This window comes from Sus scrofa, chromosome 1, assembly GCF_000003025.6.
Source record: "Sus scrofa isolate TJ Tabasco breed Duroc chromosome 1, Sscrofa11.1, whole genome shotgun sequence".
NCBI lineage: Eukaryota > Metazoa > Chordata > Mammalia > Artiodactyla > Suidae > Sus > Sus scrofa.
Genome location: NC_010443.5, coordinates 241,144,429 through 241,156,921, shown reverse-complemented (window position 1 = coordinate 241,156,921; position 12,493 = coordinate 241,144,429). Strand labels below are relative to the sequence as shown.

At 45.2% G+C, this 12,493-nt stretch overlaps 1 long non-coding RNA gene across 1 annotated transcript in view; it reads left to right on the top strand.

The window, feature by feature from the left end:
• Window positions 1-11,453, top strand: part of LOC106509214 — a 406,803-nt gene extending 395,350 nt beyond the window's left edge. Inside the window, exon 6 of the long non-coding RNA XR_002336987.1 lies at window positions 9,733-11,453. This is a non-coding gene — a long non-coding RNA (uncharacterized LOC106509214). The remainder of the gene's footprint in view (window positions 1-9,732) is intronic.

Sequence of the window (12,493 nt, the reverse complement as noted above, 5' to 3'; positions counted from 1 at the left end):
CCTCTCTGACTCCTCTGCCCTGCTCTTATAAGGTTCCATATGATAATCCAGGATAATCTCAACTCTAGGTCCTTAAACATACCTACAAAAAAGTCTTTTTTCATGTAAGGTAACATATTCACAGGTTTCAGGGGAGTGGGATGTGAACATTTTAGGGGAACCATTATCCCATCTTCCACACAGGGCTTCTTGCACAAATAAGAAAATGTTTGTAAAGCGCTTAGCCCAGAGCTGTAATTTAGTAGGTCTGGATCCTGGTGATACTGCAGATGTGGCTAACTGGCAAATCTGGCTGGCCAGTGTCACAGCTATCAGGAACCAGCCTCCACTGACATGCAAAGGAGCTTTACTCTGCTCTAGGTCAGACTATCCCTCTCACTTCCTTTAGGTTGCCCCAGCAGCAGACCCTGAGAAAAGGATCTCAGGGTAAATGGTTTCTTTGGAAGGTAATCCCAGGAAACAGAGAAAGTAAGACAGGCAAGGAAAGGAAAGTAATAAAGGGTGCTATCAAGCTAGTTGCCACTGCAGACACTTGCAGCTCAGTCTTGCTGGGACTGTGGGTGACAATGCAGAGCCTTGCAATTCTTCTGCCCAACAGGTAACAGAGCTGTGGTGTGGATATACCAGCCCCCTGCAGTCTTCATTGAGGATTATTCTGAGGAGGGACAAACAGTGGAATTAATTCATTTGTCTGCATGCATGCATAGAGAGCAGGCTCTGGTCACCAAAGAGAACCCACATGTGATGATCTGCAGGTGCTGTCAAGTGGAGGTCAGGTTGTGGTCATGAAGGGCTTGGATGGGGCATCAGCAGCATCTGCTCCCCTACCCTGAGCCCCTGGTCTTTACTTCCAGTGAGTGCTGGAGTAGCTGCAGTTCGGGAATCTCCCTGAGCCCAGATAATACAGAAAGTTTAGGAAATGTAGGAGGCAGCATCTGACAAAAGTGAAGGTAAGAGGAGTGCTTGGCATTGGCAGCTAGAAACTGAGGCTGATGGAAGACATGATCTGAATATTGCTCTCCAGGGCTCATGGCCCTTAGGACAGAGCAGGCTGTGTGAAGGGCAGCCTGGGGTGATGGTGGCCATACAGCTGATCCCCAGGGCCCCTAATATTGCTACTTTTCCTGAGAAACTTTTATCTGCCTCTTATTCTGACTACCATGTAGTGTCACTGTCATCTTCTGTGTAGTTTTTGTTATTTTATTAGGGAATTCTTTCCCTTTCTAATTGTTGTTTGGAAAGCTTCCTGGAAGTCTTTGGTGTGTTTTGTATCACATCTAGGCACACCTTTCTCCCAGTGAGAGGAAGAAGTCTCTCTATAACTTACCATCCAGGTATCCTCCTTCCTTCCCTTCCTCGACCCAGTGCAGTCTGGCTTTTACCCAACTCTCCATGGAAATGGTGCTCCCAAAGGTAATCAGTGGATTCTTAATTTCCAAAACCTAATGACGCGTCTCATTTACCCAGGCTGCAGCCAGCCTTTGATGTTGTCATATGCCCTCTCTCTCCCTCCCTCCCCTTTCTCTCTCTCCCTCCTTCTCTTCACTGATTTGCCTTCTGCCTAGCTGTTTATCAGTCTCCATCTCTGAGTCCTCTTCCTCTGGCTGCTCCTTGTGTTGGCTTCCCTGGAAGTTCATCATTGACTCTCCTCTCTTCTCACATGCCTCACTCTTTTTCAGTGATCTCACCAGATCCATGGATTCAGTGACCACTTGTTCACTTGGAATGCCCAGATCTCTAGCAGTCCCCCAAGCCCCACTCCTGACCCTAGATCCAGATGGTCCCTCCCTCTCCCATGGGTTAGTTCCATATAAATATACTCAACAGGCCCCAGTCTGACCTCATCTTCACCTAATCCTGGATTTACCTCCAGTGTGTCCCATCAGGTGAATGATACCTCCCAGCCCACATTATTGCACAAGACACCTGCCATGTCTAGTCACTCATGAGGTCCCATCTCTGTTATTTTCTCATAACCAGCTCCTGCATTCTCCTCTATTGTCCAGCTGTCTTATTCATGGCTCAGGTCATTATTACTGGATCATGGCAGGTGCTTCCCCATGTGTTCTCCTATAGCTGAAACCAACCAGGACAATCCAATCCCATAATCCCACCATTTTATGGAGCAGGAAATTGGGCTTCAAAGAGGGAGTTGCAAGTCTAGCACCCAGATCTCCTAGCTAGTAGCATAAAGGCTGTCAGAGCCAGATAGGCTCTCAATCCTTGCTAACCTGTATTAGTTTTCATTTGCTGCTATAACAAATTTCCACCAACTTAATGGCTAGAACAACACATTTATTATCCTATAGGGATAAAATCAAGCTATTTTGAAAACACTAAAGCAATCTGTTACTTCAAAAATGTCATGTTTTTGTTATTTTATAGTATGGTAATCTCTTAAGAGCAAGGTCACATCTACGATATAGTGGGAAGAGCAAAACTCAGTGTTAATTCTGTCTTGTACATGCTAAAGTGGACACAACCCATGTAATCATATAACTCAGGTAAATTTGACCCCTTCCACTTTCCAGGCCAGGCCCAAACAGTCTGAGCAAAACCTCATTTCTCATCCAAATAAGTGGCTCAGAAATGACCCATGAGATGAAAAGCATCATTGGGAGCAGGAATAGGCGGACTTGCTCCCAGTGCAGTTTTCCAGTGTTTTAGAGAGACCCAGGAAGCCATGTTCTCTTTTTCCTCCTGCTGTGATTATGTCTGATCAAGAAGCCTGGCACCTCTGTAGCTGTCTTATCACTAGCCATTTTGTTGCCAGCTGAGGACAAAGCCAACCCAAGAATGGCAGAGACGTGGAGAGTGTGCAGACCCTTAATGATATCCTTGAGCTGCTGAATCAACCAAACTTGAAACCTGCTTTACCCTACACTTCTGATTATATTAGAGAATAAATCTTTTTTTCTTGTTTAAGCTAGGTTTCCAATATTTGTAACCCAAAGTGTCTGAAGTGATGTGTTAGCTGTGTGACCTTGGACAAACCACCTACCTCTCTGAGTTTTATTATAATCCACCCTTGCATACTCTCGATGAGGAGCAAGAGGGAAAGAACATATGAAGGAACTTTTCAAAAGAACTTTTTTCAAAAGAACTATATAAAGCTGGACAATTTAGACTATTATTATTATTGTAAGTTTAAGCTTTGGTAAATGTGCATTGGTCTTATTGGGTCTCTTGATAAGACTTTGTATCACTGATTTATGCAACATTCAGCTCTACTTCAGTCAAGTAGATCTAGGTTCATTTTTTTTTTTTTTTGTAGCCACATTAGCATCAGAAACGTGCACAGGTACTCTGTCCTCCCTCTGTCCTATTGAAGTTCAGATGGATTCCCTACAGGGAAAGAGAAGTGGCCCAAAGTCTGTCAGGAGAAAAGTGCCTAGGGAAGGAGAAACCTCTCCTGGAAAATCAGAGCCCGGGACCACAGAAGAAATCTAGGTGGTCCAAAGCACACAGATGCCCAGATGCCTAAGGCTTACTCTGCTGCCTTCTATCACCTTTCTTCCCAGTGGATACTTTTGTCTGGGGGAAATTGTAGTTCTGAGGGTTTCCATCTGTTCCCTCTGAATATCTCTTCTTTAGCATAAGGAAACTCTAATTGATGAACCTTTGCCCTTATCCTGTTCACCTTTTCTATAAACAAATAGGAATGGAGGAGTTCCCCTTGTGGCTCAGTGGTAACGAACCTGACTAGTAACCATGAGGATGCAGGTTCATTCCCTGGCCTCACTCAGTGGATTAAATATCTGGCATTGCTGCAAGCTATGGTATAGGTCGCAGATGCTGCTTGGATCCTGCATTGCTGTGGCTGTGGCTGTGGCTGGCAGCTGCAGCTCCGATTTGACCCCTAGCCTGGGAACTTCCATATGCCACACATGTGGCCCTAAAAAGAAAAAAAAAAAAAAAAAAAAGTAGGAATGTCGACAGACTGTAACTTCTCTGTTCCTCTGTAGTCTGAACCCCGCAACATCATGCACAGACAAAACAGAAAGGGCTCAGAGCCCCAAGAGGCAGGGGCATAGTGACGCTAGAGGGAACTCATCCTGCCTGGGCGTGACTTCCGGCGGGTCTCTGAAAAAGGGAGAGATTGGGAGATCAAGCACAGGAAAGGCTTGCAGGTAAAGGACACAGTATGAGGGTGAGAGGGTGGGACCACTCAAGTGGATTAGAACATTGGTTAACCAGCACTGCCCTGCAGACTGCATCAATCTGTGATGGTTTTCCTTCAGTCTGCAGTGAAGGTGAGAAAAATAAGGGCAAAGACCCAAATTTTCAATAAAGAGAATTTATTCTACTGGAAGTTTGTTTTCATTCTTCTATGATGTTCTTGGTGCTACAGTGCCATTCCTTTTATAAAATAGTTGTCATAGTCACTGGTAGTTGGAGGAGTTGGGGTTGCTGGCCATAAACTATTCTGACTCTTACCTTCCAGGCATGTAGAAAGATTGATATTCTCGGTTCCGGAGTTCCCAGTGTGGCTCAGTGGTAATGAACCTGACTAGTCTCCATAAGGATGTGGGTTCAGGCATATAGAAAAGTTAATATTCCCAGTCCCAGAGTTCCCGCTGTGGCTCAGCAGTAATGAACCTAGCTAGTATCCATGAGTACGTGGGTTCGATCCCTGGCCTCACTCAGTGGGTTAAGGATCCGGTGTTGCTGTGTGCTGGGGTGTAGGTCACAGATGTGGCTCGGACCCCGTATTGTGTGGCTGTGATATAGACTGGCAGCTTCAGCTAGTCAACCCCTAGTCTAGGGGCTTCCATATGCCATGTGTGTGGCCCTAAAAAGAAAAAAAAAAACTCCCAGTCCCCATTACAGTTAGATCTAGACAAGTGACTTGTTTTCACTAATGAAGTATAAGTAGAAAGAACATGTCACTTCCGGGCAGAATTTTTGAGAGTTGGGCAATTCCACCTTCCTTCCTCAGAGATGATGGGAACACGTGTCAAGACACAGCCTCTGTCAACCTGGCTCCCACAGTGATCATGACCCTGCCAGCCTCACTGGGCACGTAGTGTGAGTGAAAAATAAACTTTGGCTCTGAGGCTTGGAGAGTTGTTCCTGCAGCCCAGTCTGACTAATAGAGTAGCTGTTTATTTTTTTCCTGTCTTTATTTAGCAAAATAAAGTGTTACCAATCTTATGTTAGCATTCCTTTTTTTTTTTTTTTTTCCTTTTAGCATTTAACAGCCCCAGGAAACAGAACCCCTTGGACATTCTTATGCTCTGATAACTGGAGTGTGGGAGGTATCCAGTTGGATGAGAACAACAGTTTTCAGTTTAGGGGCCACAATATGAGGCCCCTCGGTGCCAATTCAACCAGAGTCACACCTGTTTTATCTGAGTAATGAATAAATGAATGAGTATACCACTCTCCTGCACAGGATTTCAGCGTGAGGAGAGGGTTCTGTAGCTGAAAAAGTTAAAAAGTTATGTGACAGAGACTATGCTAAGCTCCAGGCAAACAATAATGAGCAAGGCAGATACAGACTTCTCATTTATTTACATATTGCCTGTAGTTTTCAGTTTTGTGGGATGTGAGAGGGGCCAGGAGGGTGGACAGAAGAGAAGTAAACAAGCAGATAAAATCATTGTAGTAGGTAAGTACTGGGTAGGTAAGCTATGGGAGCTGAGGTAGGGAATGATGGAAGGGGGACCACGTTGGTAGGGTGGTCTGGAAAGGCCTCTTCTCTGGAGCTCATGTTTAAATTGTAACCCTAAGGAGGAGGTGCAGCCAGCAGAAAGGGAGTGTGGAAAAGGCATTCTGAGAAGCCACACTGGAAGGGCCATCAGGCCAAAAGGTGTGCCACCTGCTGAGGAGCAAAAGACCTGCAGAACAGGACAGTAGGGCTGAGAAGGAGAGAGTAGGAAGTAAGCTGGAAGGGTCAGAAGGACCTCAGGCTGTAGGAGGTGAGCCAGGGAGGGCAGTCATGGTAAAGCTGCCTACCCCACGTCACCATTTAATAAACACTCACACTTACACCTCCAAAGCAAAAGTCCTGACACCCACTCACTCAATCCCTTAATATTCCTCCTCTTCCCCATCTCGTAAATGCCCGTTCCATTCTTCAAGATGCTCAGGCCAAAAACCATGGGGTCTCTTTTACTTTACAGCTAAACTTCAGGGAATCCTAGCACCTCTACCTTTAAAATGTACCCCGAATTAGACCTCCTCTCATCACTGCACAGCTATGGACCTGGTCCAAGATGTGAACCTTACCTGGACTGGTGTATCACCTTCTTAACTGATCTTTATGCTTCTTCTTCTTTTTTTTTTTTTTTTGTCTTTTATCTTTTTAGGGCCGAACTTGCGTCACATGGAGGTTCCCAGGCCAGGGGTCTAATTGGAGCCGAAGCCGCTGGCCCATGCCACAGCCACAGCAACAAGGGATCTGAGCCACCTCCTCGACCCACACCACAGCTCAGGACAAAGCCGGATCCCCAACCCATTGAGCGAGGCCAGGGACTGAACGCACAACCAACCCTCTGGCTCCTAGTCAGATTCTTTTCCACTGCGCCACGATGGAAACTCCTGGCCTTTCTGCTTCTTGACCCAACACCCTTCTCTCTACACAGCCAAGAGATCCTTCAAAACATAATCAGACCACCTTTTGCTCCAAACCTGCTATGGCTTCACATCACACTCAGGATAAAACCAAGGTCCAGAACATCATAATCTGGCCCCTCAACATCTGGTCGACCCTATCTCTTTGTCTCTTCTCACTCACTCAGCATCAGGCCCACAGCCTTCTTGTTATTTTTGCGGCATGGTGCTTGCACTTGCTGTTTCTTCTCTGGATCCCCTCCTCAGTTATCTTGTCTCTTATGGCTTGCTCCTTCCTCCATTCAGATCTCTCCTCCATGGTCACATTATCAGAGTGTGCATCCAGGGACCCCGCCTCTCTGTCATTTCTATCTTCACATCACTTTTCTTCATGAAATGAATTATCACCCGATATATTATACACTTATTTTACAGAGTTCCTATTGTGGCTCAGTGGAAGTGAACCCAACTAGTATCCATGAGGATGCGGGTTTAATCCTTGGCCTCACTCGCTGGGTTAAGAATCTAGCACTGCTGTGAACTGTGGTGTAGGTTGCATATGCGGCTTGGATCCGGTGTGGCTAAGGCTGTGGCATAGGTTGGCAGCTGCAGCTCTGATTTGACCCCTAGCCTGGCAACCTCCATGTGCTGCAGGTGTGGCCCTAAAAATAATTTAAAAAATAATAAAATATATATATACTTATTTTTCTAGGTCATAGGTTGGAAAACTTTTTCTGTAAAGGGGCCAGATGGTAAATATTTTAGGCTTTGCAGGCCATACGGTCTCCATCACAACTGCTCAACTCTGCTGTTGTTGTGTGAAAGCAGCCATAGACGGTACATAAATAAAAGAGCATGGCTGTGTTCCAATAAAACTTTATTTATAATAATAGGTGGAAAGCTGGATTTGACCCATGACCCCCATCAGCAGACCCTGGCTTAGGCATTTGTTATCTATATCTCTACTAAAATGAGAAGCAGCTCCAGGAGAGCAAGGATTTTGTCTTTTTTGTTTAATACCTTCTGCAACGTATGCCAAAGTGCCTGGCATGTGGCAGGCGGTCCATAAATATCTATTGAATTAGTTAATTGATTGATTAGTTGATAAATGATCTCTTGAGAGCCCTTGACTTTAAGGGCCTGACTAAGGAGTTTGGATTTTCTTCTTTAAAAAAAAAGTTTGAAAAGAATCTTTGCCAGTTTTAACAATGTTCCTGACTTTTGATTGACAGATCTTATCTGCAGTCTGCAATTCTCAGAATGGAGACATTTTGAGACAAATGACAGCCGCTTGCGAGTCTCACTGTTTACTCCTCTCCTAAGAGCACTGTATGATGCACATCGCACATTGAGTTGGATGTGTGATGCTTCAGACCGCTGCCAACAAAAACACATCGAAATAAAATAATCATCTCTGAAAGCAAAGGCCTAGGGATGACACTCCAGACGCCCCCATGGGATCAATGGTCCTGCTGCAGCTCTGCAGGGAACAGAACTGAGCACCGCACTTTGGTGTTGGAAAAGTAGAAAGGTCAGGGTCTGACTGAATGAGTGGCAGAGGCTGAAAGGATTGTGGAGGAGGGGAGGTCAACTTGGGTTAGGCTGGAGGGAATAGGCGGAGCCAAATAGAAGCATGATTCTCATCTTTTCTGGGATGAGATGGGTCAAAGTGTGGAGCTGTCCATGAGCAGAATGTGCTCCCGAATTCCGAAGGACCCAGTTAGAGAAGATTATTTCTTTGGCAAAAGGGTGTTGGCTATGAGGGCCTGGCCTGTGTACAGCCTTGAAAGCTAGTTGGAGAATTAGTACCGTCTGGGCCATGGGAAACAACCGAGGTTTATGAGGAGTTGGTTGTTATGGTGATGGAAGTTCTTCTGCAATAAGGTTGAGAAATGGACTGCATGAGCAAATGGATGTGGATGAGTGAGAGGGGTAAATCTCAAGTGAAGGAGTCAGAACTGAATCCTAAGCCACTAAAAGGTTTTAAGTAGAGAGCAACAGAACCATATCTCTCTTTCTAGATGAAATGAGTGGAGGGATTGGAAGGAGTGGGAGAATCTTCAGCTTAAGGAGACCATTTGGATTGCTGCTTCTAAGAATCCCTCTTTTATACATGTTGTCTTACTGCCCCCAAATCTACCTTCACACGGAGAGGGTCACAAGTCAGCAGCAGTATGTTTATTTGCTAAATCTGGCAACCCTACTCAGGTGCCACTTCTGACATGAAATCTTTCCCAATTTTCCTACCTGAAAAGAATCTTCCTCCTTGGAGCTTTCACACCTCTTCACATGTTCTCTTCTGATAGCAGTGGTTGCTTTTTATCTTAGCACCAGACTGGATTCAAATCATAGCTCTACCACTTCCTGGTTCTGTGGCCCCAGGTGGACAAGTCCCTCACCCTTCCCAGGTCTCTGTTTTCTCATTGATGAAATGGGGGTAAGCAGAATACCTTTCTCCCAAGGTTGCTATGAGGATTTAATGAGTTAATATATATGATAGGCTTAGAACAGTCCCTAGAATATAGTGAATTTTGTATAAGCAATGGCTATAATTATTATTACTATTACTATTATATTTACATTATTTGAGTTTTTGAGGGAAGGACTGTGCCTTTTTTACTTTTGTGTCTTCTTCAGTGAGTAGCAAAATGTCTTTACATAGTATGTACTTAAAAAAAATATTTGTAGAATGAATAAGTGATCGAAAGAATGGATATAAGTTTTTGAATAGAATGTAACGGTGCTGTAAGCAAAGTATTATTTGTATTCAAGGATACTTTGGTCTTTAAAGGAAAAAATAAACTGTGTGGGTAATGGAAGGGACCTAAGAATCTGAGTATGGAAAGGACACAGAGGAAATCCTACAGCATGTGTTTTCTAGGCCCTAATCTGTGCCTTGCATTTTACACCTGAAAAACGAAGAGATTTGATTAAATGATCTTCAAAGTCCTACATAGCCCTGAAGTTCTATTACTGGGATCACTAGATTCTTAAAATTTTATTTATTTTTTTTGATGACTGTGCCATTAGGAATTTCCTAGAAAAGTCAGTGGAAGAATTTTTTTAATTGAAAAAATATTTCCAAATGACACTTAGTGCTAGAGCAGAGAACAAGATCTTACCAAACAGCGAGGGCCTGTGTTTGACGTGGGTCCTCTGTCCCCTCCCTTTAATTAGGACTGGTATATCAAGAAGAGAAATGCTGCAGAAATATGTACTACAGTGACATTTACCCAGAAGACATAGGAAGCTTGAAAATAAAATCCAAAGCCACTCACAATTGCCCTGGGAGAATGAACAGTGAGAAGCACCAGCAAAATCAATCCAAGTGTACTGGGAAGTCACTGACCCTGCTGAATGTAGTTTGGCTTATTGGGTTGTGCCACTGCGAGTCTTTTGGATTTCAGTATAGAAGGTGAAGATGCTTCAGTTTCTAAAGATACCTTGAAGCTATGACAAAACGGAAGCCCTGGACTGGATGGCCCTGTCTTCTAAGTCTCTCTCTCTCAGCACCCTCTTCAAATGTTGGGCCCCATCTGCCTGTGTAGCTTTCATTTGTGTCACTGGATGTTAAATTCTCCAAAGATTGCTTGTCTCCAGACCACCCTCCCAACCCAGCATCTGGTACCCAGTCCCTAGTTGCTCAGTGTTTGTTGAATAAATGAATGTTGACCATACCTTAAACTCTGGCTTTAAGGAGTGCGGACATGAGAGAGAATTTGCAAATACCTTAATTTCCAGGTCACATGATATTAACAAATACGAACTCATTTCTGGATTAAAAGAAAGCATGTGTGTTAATTATTAGGCAAAGGTGACGTAAGCATGTGTTCTCCTGCCTTCGCTCTTGACTTCTCAGTCAGCCTGGGCTAGAAATAGAGAGGTGTGTGAGCAGTGAGCCTGTAGCTCTAATATCGGCTCAGTCTGTGGGTCTGCCGGTGTCTGAGATGGTGCCATGATAGGTTGTAGCTGGCTGTTGGGGATAACAAGAACCATGTGGCAGCCGTGGCTGATTCCTGGTGGGGTTTTGCCCCATCTCCCATAAACCCCACAGCATGTGATCTCCCCAAAAGAGCCCTGTACTGGGTTCTGTTCGGGGGAGGGAAGCTAGATTCCTCCTCAACAGATGTCACCATAATTAGATAACTCATTATATCAAGGAATAAGGAAAGGAGATTGACGTGGATACAAATGCGAACATATTGATAGCTCTTCTGCATGTGAGTTTGTGCAATCTTGGAAAATGATTTCTTGGACAAGGCTCAAGGGATGAGTCAGCGGTTGGAGCCTGGGGAGATTTTCCACAATGAAATTCTAGTCCCAGTCAAGTACCCTAAGAGCTTGCCACCCTGTAAGACCATTCCCAGGGGCAACCAGGGCTCCAAGCCAGTGTGGGTGTGTGCCTGTGAGTGTGGGAGAACCCCAGAAGGTAGTCACGCCTGGGGGTGAAGGAGGGAAAAGGAGAAACTCACTGGCTAAGGCAGGCTGTGTGGGCAGTAGCTGACACTGATCCACAAAGTCCTTGGAACTCCTGGATCGCCTTCCTGCATCTGAGTTGGAGAGCCTCCCTGGGGAGGTCACCCCCTGGCTGGAATTAAGTGTCCTTCACAAGTATTCCCATGTGACCCTGCTCTTTCTGTTGGAGCACCCATCATTCTGTAATGTCCTTGCCTCTTCTCCCTGTGGCAAAATGTGAGGATTTGACTACTTGATCCTTTCCAGCTCGAACATTCTAAAGTTGGAAATGTCTTTTTAAAAATGGGGAAGAGGAAGGAAACTGTGAGTTGACACAGAGGATATGTCTTATCCTTCTCTGGTCATTTCTTATCCATCGTTTTCCAACAACCTCCTGAGGTTGACCTTCCAGTTTCCTGAAGGCAGTGATCACTTCAATCACTTATGCCTTCTTCTTCTTCTTTTTTTTTTTTTTTTTTTTGGTTTTTTGGTTTTTTGGGGCCGCACTCACAGCGTATGGAGGTTCCCAGGCTAGGGGTTGAATCTGAGCTGCAGCCACCAGCCTACACCACAGCCACAGCAATGCCAGATCCTTAACCCACTGAGCGAGGCCAGGGATTGAACCTGCAACCTCATGGTTCCTAGTCAGATTCATTTCCACTGCACCATGAGGGGAACTCCCAGTCACTTATGCCTTCTGAAGACCCCAGAGCAACCCAGTCTCTTCCCCTGTGGTCTTGGTCATCTGTACTTGGCACTTCGCTTCTACAGGGAGATTTAGGGGAATGGAGGGTGTGAACAGCAAAAGCCCTAATTCCTGCTCCTGCCCCTGCGGTCTCCATCCTCCATCCAAGCACTTCCTCTGGGGCCCTCAGGCACCATCTATGTCGTTCCCTCTCCCCACTCTCACCCCAGCATCTCTCCCCCAGATAGAATGACCTCTCCTCCTGTATAGAGAAAATAGAATCGACTGACTGGAAAGAAACTCTCTCATCTTACTTCCATGGAAGAGGAGCCCTACCTCCTTGCCCCAGATTTTCCCTGTGATTGACATCTGTCTTACCTTTTTAGCATTGTGGGCTGTCCTGGGCTTTATTTCTTAAGTCTGCCCTTTCCTCTGCCCACTGCCCATCCCAGCTTCCCAGATATGCCTCTGGGTATTTACGATATCCCCCAGGCCTCCCCACAGTGCTCTTTCTGCTCCTGCTCTCTTCTCCTTCCTGGGCCTTCTGTTCCCCACCCCATTATCTCACACACCTTCTCTTGAACCTATAGAGGGACCTTCTGACAGCCTGAACCTGGTATTCATACATCTTGGAATGAAAAATTCTTTTGAAGGGACCTTGAGTCTATAAGCAGATAACACTATCCTAAAGTGGTTGAAACAGGTAGACTTTAAATATAAAGATTATGGGTGCCACCAGCAGTTTACATGCAGGAACCAGTGCTCTGTTCAGAGTGTTAAAAGTGGGACAGGCTTTTA